We start from the raw sequence: 20,883 nt of genomic DNA, 5'->3' as shown, positions 1-20,883 counted from the left end.
GGAGTGGATGCGTGGACCTGGGGGAGCGGGGTCCCTTGTACAGAATAATCCCACTTGAGCGTTTCCTCCGAGCTGCACAAACCTTTACTAAACGGCACTTTTCTGATGGGGGGAAATGCCGCTGCTCCTCCCCAGCTTTAGAGGGGCTTTGGGGAATTCTGGAAATACATCGAGGTAAACTTTGGTGTAAAATGACCGAGGCCACGTTTCCTGCATCTTCTTTGGACAAAGCAAGGAATTAGTGGTGAATATAAAAACGGTCACCGAAGGGAAGATGACTTCTTTCTCCCCCCCCAACCCCTTCCCCCAACCCCCAGCACACAGGGGGCTGTGCAGAGCCGGCCGGACCTTCTTCCCACTAATTACATCATCAGATGATCCTACTGTTAACATCAGCCGCAGAGTACCTGTACACAACTACATCCCTGCTTCTAATTACTATTTTAGTCTCTTTTTCCTTCTGACATGTTGGTGATAGATCATTATTTTTTCAGCAATTTGTTCGCATTTATATGCAATATAATTGGATCTGATTAATTATTATGATTAATGACTGCAGAATTTCCTTGCGAAGCTATTAATACTGGTAGTATCAAATGAAAGACATGGACAAATTAAAGCCAATGGAGTCCTGTTGCTTGTACTTACAATGCTGGGGCTGGAGTAACCCTTTGCTGCTCTCAGCTCAGCAATAAATGTGAGGGTTTAATGGGTATTTCCCTGCAGACCCCAGTGTATTCAGGGGGGATGAAAACATAACTACGGGGTCAGAGAGAGATTTATATTTTAGGTGAACTAATGCACTCTAAAGTATATATATATATTTTGGATGTATTTTAAATGAGCTCGACAGCATTATTTTAGGGCTGCATTGATTTGAAGTCAGGGAACTCCAGCCAAAATAAAAGGCTGGGAAATATTTCTAAACAGGACCAGATACTTTTATCCTTTCTTCAGGTCGGGGGTGCAGGAAAACTTGATGATAAAAGCCGTTAATTTCCATTAAATGTCAAATTACAAAATTTCCAAAGGATGTATTTTTGTGGTGCGTGTTGTATTTTAAATTACACTCCGGCTTAGAAATGGGATATTACATGTAAAAAAGCAAACAACGACTGAGTAGCTTAGGGGATCGACTTTCCTGCTGCCTCTGGGACCTGACTTTAAATCTGTCTTTGAGCAAACTGAGGAAAAATCATTTCAGTCTAATGGCAGCAGCATATAAAAAGTCAGATAGCGGGAGTTCCACGCAGGTGGCAGAAAGCTTTAGAAGAAAGGGGGGTGCAGAATCAGATGAGCGATGGCGATTTTGCCTGGATTACCGTAAAGCTCAAAACTCAAAGACTTTGAATGCGATTTTAATCTGTAATAAGTGACAGCAGTCCTCATCAAACCTTGGCAGAAATGAGGGCATTGATATTTCGGGTGCAAAGCTACCGAGAAATTGTGAAAGGGTCTCAGTCAGCCCAACATCAGAGCTGCAGAACAACGCCTGCCGACAGCAGGAATCAAACAAACACCAAACTGGGACTTCTAAAGAGCCTCGGCGCTGAGATTTGGAGGACACTGCAAAGATGGCCGACCCGAGGTTCTAGGAATTGCCCTGTTACTAAAAAATGGCAAAAAGGTGACAGGCATTTCAGAAGGAGAACCAGCGGGCCACCGAGTATTTTTAAGTCATCTAATTTATATAAATTTGATCTTAAAATGCCACCTTAGAAAACCAAACAGAAAGGAAGCAGCCAAATCACACGTAACGTTTGTGGCCAGGTGCACAGAAACCACTTGCCAAACTCATCCTGGTAACGACAAGAAATTGCAAGTTATCGCGATGTAAGCTGCAAGTCACATTGTACAATTATAACTACGTGCCTTCTGATGTGAGAGCATCCTGGTTGTGCCATTTTGCAGCTTATACTTATAGGCTGCTTCTGCCTGTATTTCCATGGGCATACCGTAAATCACAGAATCACCAAGGTTGGAAAAGACCTACAAGGTTGGAAAAGACCCATCCAGTCCAACCACCACCAATAGCTCTCACTAAACCATGTCCTTCAACACAACATCCAAATGTTCCTTGAACACCTCCAGGGTCGGTGATTCCACCACCTCCCTGGGCAGGGGAAGAGGAAAAGCAGTAAACATGCTGTCAGAATCACATTTCTCATGCAATATCTACAGCAACTCATACACCAACTGCACGTCACTGCAAATAACACGCAGTTTGGAATAAAAATGAGCTTTCCCTACGTGTTTGGGCCCTTTTGTCCCCAAAATAAACTGGGAGATAATACGGGATAATCACATGTAATGGCTCAAAAGAGAAAGTTAAAAATTCAGTAATGGGGAGTATAGTAGTATCATTAAATGAAACACCATTAGAATTCCACTAGGTAAACCGTGACCGTGGATGCACGCAGCAGGATGAAACAATTAGGGACTCACACTCAGAAACTGTGTGAGTGCCTCACCTGCCCAACTCCCCACTGCCACTGGTACTCAGATTTTACACACCAGACCATTAAATGGAGCTGAATTCCATCACGTAATGCACTGAACTCACAGCAGAGATGGTTAGCTAGCAAAATAATAGATGAACAGCAGTGCAGAAGGCGGTGCAGTTTCCTTCACCCACATCCCTGTCCCACCTGCCAGGCCACTGTGGAGCCATGGCTCACTGAGGCACCCCAACTGCTTCTAGGGTTTGTTTTCCAAGATACAACCAAACAAAGGCCTTTCCAGCCTTGGCTGATCAAACATCATCATCAACAAAACAGGGGCTTGAATAAATCTGGAGTGTGGTGGCTGATGTGGTTGTCATATTTATTCATGGAAGCTCCGGTTAGCTCCATCAGAGGAAACAAGTGATGATGAAAAAGGTGCAAGCAGAATGCCTAATGGACTGCAGCTGTTATTTGCTGGCTCCCAAAAGGGGTGTCTGGAAAAGCATTTGCACAGGGATGGATAGGAGGAAAGCCTACAAACAGGAGGGGAATCAACTCTTTGAAAGGGTTGATGACTGCAGGATGAGGGGAAAGAGTTTTAAGTTGAGGGAGGGGAGATTTAGGTTGGATGTCAGGGGGAAATTCTTTACAGAGAGAGTGGTGAGGTGCTGGAACAGCTGCCCAGAGAGGCTGTGGATGCCCCATCCCTGGAGGTGTTCAAGGCCAGGTTGGATGGGGCCCTGGGCAGCCTGGTCTAGCATTAGGTGGGAAGGTTGGTGGCCCTGCATGTGGCAGGGGGGTTGGGGATTCATCATCCTTGGGGTCCCTTCCAACCCTGGCAATTCTGTGATTGTGTGATGGAGAAGGAGAACATGCAATGCAGCCATGGGATGCTGAAAAGCAAGAAGGCACAAGGCAACCAACTGGAAGCACCCAATGTGGGCAAAGAGGAACAAGTGATCCATGTAAACCTGGAGCAGAAGAAAACTGTGGGACTGCAAGCAAAATGTGAGGATGGGCTGCTGCTGAGCTGCAGGCTGCTGAGTGAGCGCTGCACAGATTCTGGGGAGCCATTCCTCCCCAGGAACAGGTAACCCAAAAGCTCCCAGCAGCTGAGAAACATGCTTGTCATGTACCAACCCAAAGTAGCACTCCCTGACCGTCCAGCCTTCGTGTATTTTGCAGAACTAAGAGACCAGTCTTCAGGAAAAAAAAAAAAGATGTTAAACCTCTTAAAATCCACGACCGCTAATCAAAAGACTTTGCTTACAGCAGAAGCAGAACCACTTGCTTACATTTAAGATCTATTTTTACATGTCTTCAACTGACTTTGTCCCCGAGAAACTTACAGTCAATAATGCACTACTGCTCAATTAAAAGTACGCAGGAACCTTCATTTCATCAGTTGCCTTTGTATCTTCAGGCTCCCCTCTGCACCCAGGTAGGCAGCATTAACCCATCTTGTATGCAGAAGAGATTATCTGAAGAAGCACACATCTCTAATCTGAAGATGAAAAACAATGTCCTGAGTGCCTTTAAAATGGTTTTGCAGAAAATGAGGGTGAGATTATTTTGTTCTCCTGTTTTCATTTTTCTTTGGGGGGCTTTAATCATTTTTTTTAATAAAGACAGTTGAGATAACTGAAATATCAGTTCAGAAGCCACCGAGGAAACAACATTTAGACCACAGTAATAGAACAGGCAAATGTGAGCGTCATAATCTTCTAGCATCTTTTGCCCTGTATTAACAAAACACAGCATCATCAATCTCCCGGTGCTGTTTTTCACCTGACTACCACCTTTTGCCTTGCACACCCCAAGGAGCGTAATTACAGTCACATAACATATGTAGAGTTTGAAAAGGGGAGAATAAGAATGATTTTCACACTTTGGTAAATAGGCTTTGGTAAATAGGCAGAGCCCTGCACTTTCCTTCTTGCGACTTCCTCAAAGTTTTAAGCATCTTTTTGTTTAATGTAAAATTCAGTACAGTGCCGGAGTCCAATGGCTTGAAGAGTCTCCACATAGCTGAATGCGAGCCTGTATATTTCTGCATAACTCCTGAATGAATAAATAGCAACTTCAGACAGAGGACTTACTATGTACATGTATTTCCTTGCTAACAATGTCCTTGAAAGCAAAATATGCCTGGAAGAAGGACATTATATATATATATTTTATATATATATCCACTGTTGGAAACACCTGCCAAAAAAACTTTAAGAGGTGAAACATAGATTTACATCCTTAGGTTGTTTTTTTTTTTTCAGCTGTGAAAGATAAGAGGTTGAGCGCACAGCAAGAAGAAGAAATTCAACAACAAAAATAAATATTCCACGATGCTGAAGAAATCTGAACTCCACAGCCACTACTTCCGAACTCCTAGCACAAAGAGCCTTAAGCTTATCCTAATTTAAGATAAGGGAAGCTCAACGAACGGTGTTAATTATTATCTCCTGAAAAGCAGTGCCACATTCACGTGCCACAGAGGCAGATTGGAGTTCAGTAAGAGCCTCCATTTGTTTCTGCCTTCCCGTTTAAGCATGGATAACATATCACACTTACAGAAGGGAAAAAACAAGCAGGACATATTAACACAGCCTCATCTCCCGGCCTCTGCTGAGCGGGTTCTGATTGTGACTCAATCACTCATCAGAAACTCAGGCCATAAGCTGATTTTATTGGTGCTCTCAAGGCGGCCCTAAAGCGCAGCACAAAGGTGTAAGCTGAGAAATGCTCACAGAACTTCACATTGCAGCCCCTAAACAAGAAAAGAGGGAAGGCAGGCAGAGCCCCAGTGCTGCAGGACGTGAGCAGGACTCACGGAGCTGGACCTGCAGGAGTTCCTTTGGTGCGCTGCTCGCGAAGGACAATGAGAGCAGATGCCCACGTGCCAGCACAGCCCAACTGCAGCCGAGATGGGAGGTGAGATTTGATGCAGAGAGGCACTCGGAATCAATCTGCAGCAGTGAGTACAGCTCCTAATGCACGTGGTTCAGAGCGAGGAAGGCACTGCCTGCCCCACGGAGCCTCGCCGCTCCTTCCCCAGCGAAAGCTCTCCAATGAGCAGGAAAGGGAACATGTGTTTCTCAGTGCAGTGATTGAAAGAGCAGCCACGTGTCTAAAACTAACACATTCCAGAGAATTCAAAGAGCTGTATACTACTACTATACGTACCACTGTCCGCGTTCTTTCTTCTACTACGAGACCTGTGCAGGATATCAATCAATTTTATCTGTGCAATATGCAAGAGTTGTCTGAAGACACGCTGCACTTCAGGCTGTTGTGCAGGGGTAATGCCAATTTGGAACAGTTGGCTGCCTGAGAGTATTTTGCATCTCTAAGGCATGTCTTCTCAGCTTTATGTCGGGTGAAGCAGCGAGACCTAAAAATCAAGCACTCGATGAGCTCCCACGATCAGGTATTTAAGTTACTTATCTATGGTGGCATCTGACAATCCTACAAATGGAGTGTCCATGGTTTATAAATTGGTCATATCCAGTAGCTACTAAGTCTGATCTGTAACCTGTCCTCCATTACACAAAGAAAACACTTAACTGAAATTCAAGTACATGCTTAAGGCCAGTTAATGGCTATTTTTCCCTCATTAAGACAACAAACATCAGTGATAAGGAAGGCAGCTCTTCTCTCCCACTCATAAAACCAAAAGACAACAGAAATAACTTCGTTCTCTCCCTACTTCTTGCAATAAAATGAAAATAACAGGAAACAGACTATCAAAGTAGAAAAAGGAAGGTGTTTTTATCAGTGTATACACCATTAGCAAGACCATTAATGGGACAATCTATTACAAGACAGCTCTTCTAAATTTCAGCTTTCACAAACAACGTTAAAAAATGTTAAAGCTTCCTCAAAAAGTGCTACAGGACTGACTGGAGTCTGCAGAACCCACAGCATACAGGGAGGCTCAAGGAGTTCCACCTATTTAATTTACTCGAAAGATGCCATTCCATGATCTCTGAGGTCCCTTCCAACCCAAGCCATTCCACGATTCTATGACTTGAGCATAACCTAAATTACTTCTGTGGGCAACAAATTCCTGATGCCAAAGCCCTCCCTCATTTGCTAGGTGAAGACCCAGAAAATGCAGCAGCCTTAGGGTGTGTTTTGCCTAGATTTGCCTGTACCTTTCCCAGCAGGGCAACAGGAGGGCTTTCCTGCTGGCACAGCAATCCACACGTGTGTGTGTGTATGGGGGGAAGCAGCAGAATTCACACCTCTTGCTGAAACTCCGGCTGAATTTGCATCCCTCAACCTCAAATTAAATCAAAAACAATGAAAATATACATGCCTATACATAACACACGTCTACAGATATTTTGTATGGTATTGTGAAACCAGATGATAGAAAATATAGAAAATTAAGCAGCAAGTGCAATAACACAAGATGGCAAAAGGCGTCACAGCCTTTATCCCCACGGCTGGGATGAGCTGTGCCACTCTCAGAGGTTTCACATAGCTCTGGGGGCAGGAGCACAGTGGGGCACAGGGTCCTGCAGTGAGCACAGCCTGCCATCCATCCCACTGCCTCGGCTCTGTGCAGCCAGCACGGACTGTTTTACAAAGAAACAAATTGAAAGCAGCTCTGAGGGTTACCGAGTGAAGTTCAAGCACGTTGCTTTCAAATTTCCTCGTAAATAAAAATACATGGGAAAGAGAAGAGCTGGCAGTACCTCGGTGCATCCCTCGAGCACGGTTCATAGCCCCCAGCGCACCGCTCTGGTTTTATAAATTAGAAATCTTGTCATCTTATCGTGGAGACCAGGAAAATTGTGGCAAACTTTATCTGCTAAGTGAACCCTAATAACCTCAACTTTAACTTCAAGAAAATTACACGAGGAAGCATTTCCCAGCCTTGCAAGTTGCGGGAGACAGAATTCTTTCTTTTCTCCCATCTCCCCAGGAGTTATTAACCCTCCTGCAGAGCCCCAGGGACCCCCAGCAGCCGGCACTGCCCACGGGCTCCGAGCAGCAGCCTGCCTTGGCAGCGTATCTGCTGCCAGAGCTTATGGCTCACAGGCTGACTAAAGCTCACAACAGGTGATGGAAAGAACTTAAAGAAAATCGCAGTCTTCGGAATCAAAAATGTTACATTGCTAGGGTGGTTTCTCGTGGAAAATGGTATTTTTTCCAATCAGATGGATGGGGATGTTTAACTGCTGTGCTCATTGCCCTGGTCTGTCTGAAAGCAGCTGGTACAGACCCACTGCTGCTGCAGCAGCCAGGTGCAATGCTCTCCATGCAGCTCAGAGGTGAGCTGGGCATTTGCTGGTGCTCAACAGTTCCCAGCTTTTAAATGAGAGCCTTGGAGTGTTACGCAGATAGCATGCAAGTATGGAAAACTGCAACTATGTTCTGGAGCTCAGTTTCGCAGGAAAAACTTGAAGCAACCTGTAGTGGCTTGGAAAGGTAAAATTAAACAATTAAATGTGTCACTGAAACAAAACTGCGTAAAGATTTATTAGTTAGAAAATTTGGGGTGTCATCCTATAATGTTTTCTAACAACTGACTTGGCAATACAGCAGCTCTGTGCCTGTACAAACCAACACTGGGCCAACAGCACAGGGGGAATGGTGATGAAATGATCAAAGAATCACAGAGTGGCCTGGGTTGCAAAGGCCCACGATGCTCATCCAGCTCCAACCCCCTGCTGTGTGCAGGTCGCCAACCAGCAGCCCAGGCTGCCCAGAGCCACATCCAGCCTGGCCTTGAATGCTGCAGGGATGGGGCATCCACAGCCTCCTTTAACACAAGAACTCTGATTGTCCCATTGACCTTCAACCTTTTGTCCAAAAAACACTGCTATTTTTGATGGGCCCAAATATCTTTAACAAAAACAGTGAAATTTGCCTGAACACTCAGCTGGTCCAACAATAATTCTCTGAGACTGCAAGGAGAGGTTCTTTTTCCCCCAGCTGTTCTCAGATCTCAGGGACGCAGCATTCTGAATCTGTTTCCTTCCAGTGGTTTTATTAAATCTGCTCTCTCCTTTGCTTTCAGACTTCCCAATCTTTTTAATTATCATTAATAATCTTGAGCTTTGACTTCAAGCACAAAGAGCACAGGTTACAGTTCTGACAGGAGCACCGGAATACTTTCCATCAATCTGAGCACCATGCCTTCCTTTCTAGGTTCAGAAAAGACTTTTTCTCATTCCAGGCAAAATTAGAATTTCACCCGCAGGTTCTCCTGGTCCATTACTATCTCATTGGGTGACCTCAAGTCACACATCGTGTCTGTATGCGCACGAGAGAGGTAGTGAAGGTGTGAACAGGGTATTAAGCAAGTTGTCAAAAATACCACCCTACTCAATCAAGCTTTCAAAGGCAAATGGGAAACCCTGCCACAAGTGAGTCGGGTGCACCTCAGAGCCTCACTGCGACCGCTGAGAGCACTCATGGAGCGCCTTGGGAAACCCCCTCTCACAACACTTATTGAAGATGCAGATTCAGATCTGCCCAGTAAAATACTTTATGATTAACGTGGTGGGGAAAAAACACAAGGCTGCTGGGCTTTCTACCCCAGGCTGACATGCCATCACCCTGGTATCTAGTGTAAGAAACACTCACCTGCGCTGCTTGAGCCGAGCCTGCTTCCACAGCAAGGGATGCGCAGCCTGGCTGCTGGGCACGGCTCTGCCTTGGAGAGCACAGTGTGAACCACCAGACCCCACTGAGGGCCACGGGGAACAGGAGTGCACAGCATGGGACCACCACATCACTGTAGGCACGATGGGAATGAGTAAATGCACCCTATGGAGGCCAGCCTTGAGGAAAGAAAACCGAGTTAAGGCGTAAGTTCACGCGGGCAGCCCGGACTATTAGCAAGGAGCATATAATAAAGGACTTTGTTTAAACAAGCTGAGTTTCTAAATTTGCAGAGATATCACTAAAGCAATATATTGGTCACATCAGGAACCTCATATTCCGTGACAAGCAGGAAAGGAAGAGGGTCCCACAGTTTATTTTCTACAGCAGTTTTCACTGCCTCGCAGCCCCTGCTTCCAGCACCCCGTCCTGCATCACCACAACCCCTCGTGGGCGCAGTGCTGCAGCCCATGCCCTTGCATGGCACCGTGACATGCGCTGCCCCCAGCAGCACCTGGCTGTGGGGTCCTGGCACAGAGCCCTCGAGCAGCACACAAAGCTGCTGCCCTGAGCGCGGATGGAGAGCATCGTTAATAAAGGAGGGAACAGACCAGGCTGCAATTACGCCCCGTTAATCCTCTTAAAACTGAGGTATTCCTTCACCGCGGTAATTATTGGCACAGGGTGGAAAAAACAACCGTATAGAACAAATTAAAACTTTACCTTCAGATGCTACCTCGATTGTCATGCAGATTTTCATTTGGCCTGGAAAAGACCCTTAATACCAGCCCCTGTCCTAACAATCAGAATAAGACCGTGACGTCACGGCTCAGCTAATTCCAAGTTTGCCTGATGTGTTTTGCAGTGCGGCTCCCTCCGTATGGCCTGGCGCTCAAAGCAGACGCGGTCGGAAATCTCTCTGATTAAAAGAGTGAGCAATACATCAAGTGCTGCAGGGCCTTCTGTGGGCTACACCTGGGCTGGGAGGAAAGACACATCAAATGACCGGCGCCGGGCGCAAACTGCTTGTTGAGGCTTTTTTTTAAATACAACCATCACATGTTTAAATGTCATGCTGGGATTTAGTTGACTAAGGTGGCAGGTTCTTAAAACGCAGAATTTATTATGTTGAAATTCTCCGAATGCGAGACCGAAAAGGGAAAAAATACGTCGACTTTTATTTATTTCCTAAATAAATATAGGCAATTTAGTCCTTCCCCCAAATACGGGCAGATTAGATGAGTTAGACAGTAGTCAATTCATTTTGCATAGGAATGGCTCATTAAAAAAAAAAGAGCCCCACACTTGCATTAGGCTCCGATTGGACAGTGTGCAAAATGAATTTACGGTGTCACTCAGAGATGCAGCAGGACTAATGAGGGAGGGATACGGCACGGCTAAATCTGCGCTGCATTCATTCCCTCCGCTGGTACGGCTCACCAAATGGAGGTGTCCCTCATTATGTATGTGTCTCAGGAGCTTTCTTTAATATTTTAATAAATAACAACATCAGCCCAACAAGAAATTAATGAATAGTATCATTAATAATGAGCCGGAGTCTTGTAGTGATGGGACAGATATTAAATTGAACCACAGTGGTGCTATCTCTGGAGACTTGGGAATTTTCCAGCGGCAAACAAGGCCACCGAATGAGGCAGCCACCGCGCCGTGCCAACAGCTTTTACAACAGGTTGGGAGTAATAAAAGAGGATTTTCTGCACGATAAAGTTAAGCCTTAGAAAATCTGCTGGTGGAGATCGGTGTGAAAAGTACTGCCAAACGTGATCCTTAATTAAACTTTAATTAAGATAAAGCTCTTTCCTTTAAAAGGGGGGGGGGAAAGGGGGAGCAGCAGCAAAAAAAGTGCCGGCTATTCCCTACCAGTTTGGGATCTGAAATAATTCTGCATTAAATCACAGAAAACTGTGTTCAAATGCATTCAATCCTCAGAACCTGGGGAACTGGGAGCTGCGGATGCAGCGCTGTGCTGAGCCCCTCACATCCACGGCACCCAGCACCCCAGCGGGTCCTCTTCAGGCTCAGGATTTATCCCTTTCACTGTCATACCACGTACATACAGACAGCTGTAGTACATGGAGTATATGCATGGTACAGAAAATAACATGCACAGCCTCTGAGTATGGGAAACATCCTCACAAAACACAACGTGTTTCCACCCTGAAGCCCAGGACAAAACCTCTCAGATGGGAGCGGCGCGCACTCACATAGCAAAAGGGATGGGGATTATTAATAAGTACCATCAAAATGAATTCATAGCCAGTTTCCCAACAAAGTTAATCCCAAACGCTGCCCAGAACTGAATTTCACAGGAGCGATGGCATGCTTTTCCCAAAAACGCTTCTGGCCAGGCTGTCGGCCGCACCAGGATGGCAGAGCAGCCAAATTGCTTTGCAGAGGCCGTTCTGTTCTCATAAAGCCTCTCTAACCCAGCACACAACCAACTCCGGTCCCTGCGTGTGGTTCATACACAGACCATATGGAACGGGGACCGTGCATCTTTGGGAGCTTAATTAGCTACTTCTTGAGCATCTAACGCTGCTTCTGTGCCTGAGCACTTGATTTCTCTTTGAAATATGTAAGACAGCCTCACCAAAAGCAACCGCTCACCACGTCTCAAAGCCATATTTAACCCCATCTCCTGCTGCTATCTCACTATTTTGAGACTGGCGCTCCTCGCTGGTCTTTCTTCAAAGTTCAGAGCATCTATTATACTTGTGATTAAACGATGGTCTGTCATATAGCGGCTGTATTAATATTTTTAGAGAGGCTGATAATTTGGGAAGGACGCAACAGACAGCCCATCTCCCCCCATGGGAGACGCTCCTCCCCATCCCACAAGCAGTGCCATATTGACTGGGCTGGGGTTCTGGAAAGCAGCAGCAGCCCTGCATTGTGGCAGCTCCCACCCACCACTCTTTATGATCTGAAGTGCTGCCTACCACCAAAGAGCCACGGGGGCCCCCAGAGCCCAGGACACCTTCCCAGCACCTCCACCTGCAGCACAGCCTGTGCACTGCTGCCCAATCCCACCCAACCATCCATCACACCAATAGGAGCCTCTGCAGAACCGGCTATTTTTTATTTACCGTGTGAAAGAGACCCTAAGAGTAACTGCACATTTTGACGTGCTCACGCCATAAATTACCCGAGGTTCGTATCTTATCAGGATGCTATTATGCTGGCAGATAATAGTTCATTTTTAGGCTGTTATAGCACAGATCATAAGGTTCCACCCTCAGCAGCTATGTCTTGTAACTGCCTCTCACCGTCTGGAAGCACAGGCAATTTTTCCATAATAAAAACTGGATTAGCATGTATCAAGAAGAGGTCCCACCAGCTGTCACTTTGAAATCAGGCTACTCCATCCGACGTTCGCGCTGATAACGGATCAACCCATAAATGACAAGCAGTTTTCCTGTATTTATCTAATAAGTGGCTAATACAGGCCAGCATCTTCTCTAATAAAACAATATAAGAGAAGGGAGAAGCGGGCTCAGTTCCATTGGAATTAAATACAAGCTGAGCAATATTCGCACGTGAAATCACAACACAGAAATTTATACTTCAATTTTTCACCTGTTGCTGCTTTCTTATGTTTCATTTTAATGCACTCTTCCCACAAGTAGTTAAGAATAATTTTTTAATAGGATCAGATCTAAAGTTTTTCAAAATCCAGCTTATTTTCATTTCTTTATCACCAGTCTCTGTGTATGGATGTATATATGTTAATCAGAAAACATGTTGTCTAAAAAAGAATGGATTCTACAAGTGTATTTCAAAGAGCAGCATCGCGCTGGATGAACCAGCAATAGTAGAAACAGCTTCAAAGACAAGCAAAAGAAAATCTTACTCATTTCTTCTGCTTGATATTAGTGAAGCTATTTGCTCGCCTTCTCATCGTTAGTAATGATGCAAGTCCAAAATCACGGCTAAAAACGTACTAAGAATTAGTCTTAGAGTGGAAAAAACATCACTCTGCTAAAGGTAATGCAAAAATCGGGGTTAACTTGGCTATATTAATAAAGCAGAAAAAAAAAAAATCATCAACAAAAGACTGATGACTGGCTAATAATGAAAAGACAAAAGAGCTGTCCTGATGAAAGATTGCATTTTTATCTGGCTTTGAAACCAAATTTTACACTTTTGCTATCTAATTCAAGAAGAAAAGTGCAGATGATAAAAAAAAGACGGGGGCACTCCCATCCCACCAGCACCCCACGAGCACAGCCTGCAGCCAGCCCTGCCCCAGTGCTGGGAGTGCAGATGCACAGCTCTCCTCTCCAGCACCCGTTTTCTGGATCCCGTTTCTATTTCTATCTGCTCTTCCTCCCGAGCTTCTGCTTTAGGTGCCTGCATGGCACTGATAAAGCAGCACCACATGGAAATAATTTCTTTCTCACAAGGAGAGGATTCTTGCAGAGATTTTTCTTTCCAACACATACTCAAAAGTTTTTCAGTGCACCGCAGCCTGATTTTATGGAAGAACGGTGTGTACTCCTTGCAGCATCCACAGCTACAAAGCCTCCATTCCAATAGAGAGCCCTCCAATGCCTGTGACGGATGCAGAGGGGAGGATGCTGCTCCAGGGAGGACAGAAAGGAGAGCCTTTGTGGGGAATGTCAGCATTGCCATTGGGCCAGAGGCTCCCAAAGCAGAGCCTTAGCTCAAAACACTGCTTCCTACACGGACTAACACATCAGCACCATGCAAGCACAGCAAAGCACAGGAGGCGACCGTATTTATAGTCAGAGAATCACAGAATCTCCAAGGTTGGAAAAGTCCAACCCCACCCCCCCGTGCCCACATCCCTCAGTGCCACATCGCCACAGCTCTGGGACACCCCCAGGGATGGTGACCCCCACTCCATGGGCAGCTGTGCCACTGCCTTTAGAGAAGAAATGCTTCCTAATACCCAACCTGAGCCTCTGCCAGTAGAACTTACAGCCACTCTCTCTCCTCCTATCGCTCTCATCCCAGCCTACCCTTCTGTCCCCGATTTTCACTGTCAATTGCTTTATATTTTGATGCCCAAGACTTGATCACCACCATCATTACTTTACTTTGCGTCACCACAAGTGCTAAGAAATGAGAGAAAATGAGGCTTATCCAGCGAGCCCCCCCACCCAGTCGTGGTGGGACAGAGAGGACACTCAGCAGTCTTTGCCCATTGCAGAGAAAAATGGCACGCGCTGCTTTTTCTCTGGTTGCACAGCAGACGGAGGCGTGAAGGAAACTCGGCACTGGCTCCAAACCAAGCGCCCGCAGCGAGCTAAAGGCAGCTTTCACCAGCAAGGGGAGAGAGGAGAAAACAGCACTTGTTGGTCACGGGAGAGGGGGAGCCGAAGGCCAGAGGGCAAATTCCACTTGCAACATGCAACATATTTTTGTGGGTTGAATCCATTTTCCCCGACCGTCAGAAGGGCTTCGGCTGCAGAGAGCGGCACGCGGCACCACAGCCAGCAAGGAGGTGTGGGAGCAGGGAGCTGGAAATGCACAGAACAATTAGCTGATGAGTAACGAGAATGCGCCGCGCTGCCCTGCGTCACGTCGGTGCTGGTTGTGCTGCCCCGCGCTGGGAAAGAGACTTCTCATTTTTCCCTTTGTTTTGGCCGGGCACGTGGGAAGGGAGGCAGGCTGGGATGGAGGGCAGGCTGACAAATGGGTTTGTTTATTGCATTTTTGTGGTATTGTTTTGCTTATTGTTTAGAAGAAATATTTTATAAAAAAAAATCGCAGAGACAGAAAAGGGGAATTGTTAGCGAGAAACCACAGGCACCAAAGTTCTTGGTGCTTCCAAGGCGTCTGGCATGCAAAGGCTGCAAAATCCCTCACAAACTGATAAGCACTACCTGTTTTATAGTGCTGATGCACACAAAGATTAAGAGACTTTCCAAGTGTTTGGCAGGGGCAAAACTAGCAGTGTGCCGCAGACTTCAAGTGCTTCTCTGCACGTATTTGATAACATTTACTTCCTAAACAAATTAAATCTGATATTAAAAAAAAAAAAAAACAACACCAACATGCACACAACTTTTCCTGCCCTCAATTTAACTTTTTCTTATGCTTCAAAAAAAATAACACACAGCCTGTCCTCAACAGCACTGCAACACGTGAACTAAAGTTGCTCAGAGGGTGGCGAGGCACTGGAACAGGTTGCCCAAGGAGGCTGTGGATGCCCCATCCCTGCAGGCATTCAAGGCCAGGCTGGATGTGGCTCTGGGCAGCCTGGGCTGCTGGTTGGCGACCTGCACACAGCAGGGGGTTGGGACTGGATGAGCACTGTGGGCCTTTGCAACCCAGGCCGTTCTGTGATTCATTCTATGAAATTCACCAGTATGCCTTCACTGAATGACAGTGAAGACTTGAAAACCTCCCATCTGATAGTTCCATTTTCTATGAGATTTTTCATCTTTGTGTTTCTTTGGAAAACCACAGGAAAGGAAGGGAAATACCATCTGTGAAACAAAACAGCCCCACAAGACAGAGTGGAACTGGTAGAAATGGAATAACCTGAGCTGGAAGGGACCCATGTGGATCATTGAGTGCAATGTAAAACTGGCTTGTGGTTTTATTAAATCAGGTACTCTAGCACCAGATATCCTGTTTGAAAATATCAGAACACATGCAGCACTGGAGAAGGAACAAGTTTTTGTTGCTGTTGCTATTCTGTTGCACATTTAAGGCAAGATGTCAGCATCTCTTTTACACGTGGTCAAACGGAGCTCCTCTACAATCAATTTTAGCTGAGCAGTTTTGTTCACATGCCGTGCTGTCACGGCAGAACAAAGTGCATCCAGGGGCAGGGGGGTTGCATTAAGGGGCAATAATGCAAAGAGGTGTCTGTGGGCACGCACAGGGCTGCAGCCTGGAACCTCTGCAGCACCAAAGCTGCACTGCTCCCCACTCAGCCGCACCGCCACCCTCAGGCTTGCACCTCCCCATGCTGGGCAGCCTGCCTCCAGACTACCAGACAGTGTTTGACAAAGTTCCACATCAGAGATTAAGGTCTTTGTGCAGAGATTGAGGTCTACAGAAAGAAAGGAAGCGGAATAGACAGAAATGTAACATAAAATGGATTGACATCGGCTAAAGGGCAGAGCGGGGAGGGAGACAGCCAGAAACACAAACTTTTCTTTAGGGGAGAAGCAACCAGAAAGATGTTATTTGGCATGAAGAGTCCCGCAGTGTGTCATTTAAGCAGAAGACACAGAAAGTAAATACAAACTGATAGCAACCAGTGAAACCCACAATCACTAAATCACTGTGTGACCAATGGTGGGCCAGCTGGAGCCCATGGAGCCAATTAGCTAAGTGGAAAATGTTCATCAACAGCATTTGTCACATAAAAATCAACTGCCCATAGGAGGTTGATTGTTAGGCCAGGCTGGGTGCTGCACAAAGCAGGAGGTGGAACATACCTGGTGCTGCAGGTGCCCTTGGGGCACATCTGCACAGTGCCCATCACCCGACGTCTGGGGCCATGGCAGAAGGGACTCCATCATGGCTTTAGACCAAGACAACAGACCTGGAAGATAACAGAAAATAAACACTATAAACTTTGTGAGCAGCATGCAGAACAAGCTTACCCCAGTGTGAAGATGAGCACAACGCAGCAAGCCGTGCAGCACGGCAGTAATGCCCCGCTGCAAGCTCACCTGGACGTGCTTTACTTATTTCAGTTTGCACTGTTTTCTGGGGCACCACGTCAACGTATATTGAGGTTGTAATTAAATACACCCTTACAGATAAATTTAGCTCTACCCAGCGTTTTTAATCTGATCACACAGTTTGTAAATGTTCTTACAAAAACACGACCCGTGCAGTGGATTATGTGCAAGCAATTTGTTTGTTTTTCCTTCTTCTCCTAAAAGCTCCTTCTGCAAAACACACCACACTAAGCGCACGGGCTTTATTTTACAATCTAAAATAATTCTGGTGTCAAATATGCACTTTTAAATGCGTGCCATCCCTTAAAAGTACCAAGGATCACTACAACGGCATCACATCTCCCACCACTGCACAAGGAGCAGGCAAGATTTCAGTCCCAAAACAGAGGAGCTTCTCACCTTCATGAATACTTCTGTTATGCCCATGTCAACAGCAAGCTATGTTGTAGCTTCTAGCTTTTAAAAAACGGTACCCTTGAAAGCTTATTTATATTTTTCTGTTCTTGCTCTAGCAATTAATGCGACGGCTTTGGAGGTGGATCTGTGATTTTATGCAAGTGAAGCGAGTACAAATTGCGAGCTTTTATTTATATCCCACACAGATATCATTAGAGCACATGCGCACACAGAACTGTATCCATACAAATGAGTGTGCCTCTGTATGTATAAATGTATGCGTGCTGAGAGCTCATCTATCATCTCCGCTAATTTTTTTAATTTAATCTTGTTTTTAAATCATCGGATATATAAATGATTAGATGGAACAATACAACTATTTTGCTAACACATGGACACGAGTTCTAGCAGTTAAACACAAATATAAGACCTATAAACGATGAAGATGGACTATTTCCAAATTTGGCAAGCATCGTACAAGGCTTGGAAGAAGGAAAAAAAAAAAAGGATTATTGCCTTTAAAAGTTTTAAAAATAAAAACCCTTTACTTATATCAAATGTGAGCAAACACCCACTCGGTGTGAGCGTTTACAAGGATGCTACAGATGGGTAAAAAAAAGCAGTGAAAAATATCTTCTTTCACAAATCGCAGCAGTAATTGCACAAGAGCTGTGCCTGTAGCAGCGAGGGAGCACGAATCCTTTGTCGTCACAGCCGTGGCTCTTCACACCCAGACACCCCACTAATTCTGCCTTAACAGATCATATTAAAGCTTGGCAAGCCCACCGGGCTTTTAACGTTATCAGGTCAAGCACGCACCCACTTCTGCCTCTGAAACCTACAATAAAAATAATACTTTGCACTTCTGTGGAGCCTTTCATCTGCAGATCTTAAGGTGCTTTGCAGATACTGCATAATTAAGCCTTGAACCACTCCACGAGTTGGGTGATGGAAACGTTTAACAGCAACGCACAGCAGCAGCGCTACCAGCTTAGGACAGAAACCAAGAGTTATTTCCTTGTCAGTGGAAAGCAGGGGAGGTTTGGACAAATCAACATTGTTGCCCAGCCCAGAAGCATGGTCCCTTTGTTTCAGAATGCCTGCAGAGATGGAGCTGGTCTCAGGGCTTGCTCAGCTCCATGGTTCCTGCTGCATCCCCATGCAGATGGGCTAGAGGGGGCTGAGCCAAGCACCGGTATCAAAACTAACCCAGAAAACAAACCAAAACCCAGTTATCTCTGAGGGTACCCAGACACGAATACGGCTATACACTGACAGAGGTCAAGAGGAGCAGCAGCAGGTCAGAAAAAACAAACATCCCCAGTGCATGAGGACTTACACAGCCTGCAACACATACCCAGAGGTTTTCAGTCTTCAGCCTTACACAGTGAGGTTGCAGATGCTCCCTCCCTAGAAGCACTCAAAGCCAGGCTGGATGGGGCTGTGAGAAACCTGGGCTATAGGGAGATGCCCCTGCCTGTAGCAGGGGGTTGGAATGAGATGATCTTAAAGGTCCCTTCTGACCCAAACCACTCCATGATTCAGGAACAGGGACTCCCTTTGCTTCAGCACAGGCTCTCAGGGAGTGTTTCCCCTCTGCCTGTGACACCAGAGCTCAGGTTCTGAGAAAGTGTAGGGTGGAAGCATCCCCGGGGTGAGCACATGCTGGCAGCCTGCAGAGCTCCAGGTACCCAGTGTTCAACCAGCACAGAGCATCCTTGCACAGCATTCCTGCTTTTGCTTTAACAAAAACACACGTAAACAAACAGAAATTCTTATCCAACAGGACAACTTCTAAAGCACTTGTTTTTGTAGAATGGTTTTTCCCTGCATACAAGCTGAGTGATGTGCACACAAAGCAATGGCAGGAATTTGCATAGACTCCCCTTGCATTCACAGCTGGATTTGGATGGGCATAAGTCACCATAACTTCACTGTAATCAAGAAAGCTAGAAGAACTTTGGGACTTGGCGTTCTTTATTTATGCTCAGGCAGTATTTCCCAAATACCACTACTTCCAATTAGGAACCACATGTGAGCAGACAAGCTGGGCTTCCCAAACACAGCGGAGCGCGGAAGGAATTCTCAGGGTGGGCGCTGAGCAGACCTCACCCCTGCTCCAGCATCTGGCACGGAGCGACTGAGAGACCCTCTGGGCCCTCACATTCATTTAAAGCATCCCTTTGATTTTTAATCTAACTGACAGCGCATTTGATAGCAGCCCTGCTCCCTCCTTGTTTCCTCGGGAGTCTCAAAATTTAAACAAAAAGTACGACTGCTCACTTCATGAATCTTTTAAGAAGATCTCTGCATATGTCACCGGGCCCACGCTGGCATCAACAACAGCACGTGGCATTCGCTGCTGTCTTAATACAGTAATGCTCTCCGAAGTATCTGCTTAATCTTTTGCTGATGTTTAAGGGTACGTGGCTCACATTAAAAACATATTCTACACCTTACAGGGAAGGGAAAGTAGAGCTGAGCATTTTTGAGCAGTTCTACGATTGCCACCTGTAGAAGGAAGGAAGACCAGGAAAAGCACTGCTGTTGAGTGGAGCAGATCTGCTGGCAAAGGACTTGGAAACAACTGTGGCAATCAATGCCTTCTTTGCTCCAACCACCAAACCTGGTGGACCTTCACATGGTTTTATCTCTTTTTTATTTTTTTTTTCGCTTGTTTTTAGCACAGGGCTGGGTATGCATTTTAAAAAAATAATAATAATCATCGGATGAGAAAATAAATGACTTATCTCAGCACCAGCAACTCCAGTCAGCGACCAGCAGCTCCTCTGCCAATGAGCAAGAAATGCAGGGTGCAATTAGAAAAGTAGACATCGTTCTAAGAAAACTAACCAAAATTGGGCTCATTTCAGGTGAGCCCAACCAGGTGGCTGCAGTTAGCCTGATCTCACACTGGAGTGAAAGAAATAAAAACCTTCACGTCGCAATGCTGAGTTGGAGCCAGGCTGCAGAATTTGGTCCATGCCTAGCTGAAAGCCAGCATTACCACTGCTCGTGTTAGATATCTCATGGAAGAGGGCAGCCCAACACCACGGAAGGGATCTGCAAATACATTCAGCTCAGAGCACGTCTATTTTCAACAATGAAGTTGTAACACAGAGAGCTAGATCCGAAAGAGGATGTTTGCCTAATAAGAGGCATTTTTCTCCGGTAAAACCCTCTGTTAGAGCCACTTTGCTTTGTTAACTTTCATAGCATGTATCCTCACTATAGCCTTCAACACCTGAAAAATTAGTGGAAGAATTTGACTGATTATAGAGGTTGTTTTCCTTGTTCCACTGCTTGTTCTAAAAGGGATACTCAGCAGAACTTGCATTTTTTTTTTTCATTTTGTGCTGTCTGCATGAGTAATTACCTCCCTGATTTCTGAGATGCAATTGAGTAGCTTCCACATTAGAAAAATCCAAAGATTGATAGAGCCATCTCTCCTAAAGGATTAGTTTGCCGCTGTAATTCCACTGAGTAGGTCATTCAAATAGCAAAATGCTACAAAGTTTAATTTCTCCTGTTTGTAAAAGCCAGGTATTGATACCTATTTAAAGGGATGTGAAAAGGGCTGGTTAGCCTTTGGAGGGGAAAAGCGTTTTCCCATTCCTGCAGCGGCCGCAGAAGGGCAGGGGGAGGAGGAAGGTGCTGGCACTGCAGAACGCGGCAGCGCGGGGCTGGAGATGTGCTGGGAGGGGGGGAAAGGACAGCACAAAGGTTTGGAGGAGCAGTGCAACCTC

At 45.8% G+C, this 20,883-nt stretch overlaps 1 long non-coding RNA gene across 5 annotated transcripts in view; it reads right to left on the bottom strand.

Annotated features, from left to right (window-relative positions):
- The window catches only part of LOC116227469 (uncharacterized), a 103,719-nt gene that overhangs the window by 27,873 nt on the left and 54,963 nt on the right, over nt 1-20,883 (bottom strand). For 3 of the 5 annotated variants that reach the window (XR_016468080.1, XR_004166569.2, XR_016468078.1), the window contains exon 2: nt 16,493-16,599. This is a non-coding gene — a long non-coding RNA (uncharacterized LOC116227469). Of the gene's footprint in view, nt 1-5,621; nt 5,830-6,592; nt 6,721-16,492; nt 16,600-20,883 lie in introns of all 5 variants that reach the window. The other 2 variants (XR_016468077.1, XR_016468079.1) reach the window with 2 other exon arrangements.

This window comes from Phasianus colchicus, chromosome 7 (assembly GCF_987193195.1).
Source record: "Phasianus colchicus chromosome 7, bPhaCol1.hap1.1, whole genome shotgun sequence".
NCBI classification, from domain to species: domain Eukaryota; kingdom Metazoa; phylum Chordata; class Aves; order Galliformes; family Phasianidae; genus Phasianus; species Phasianus colchicus.
Note: the sequence above shows the minus strand (reverse complement) of the source record. Positions and strands in the feature narration are given on the sequence as shown.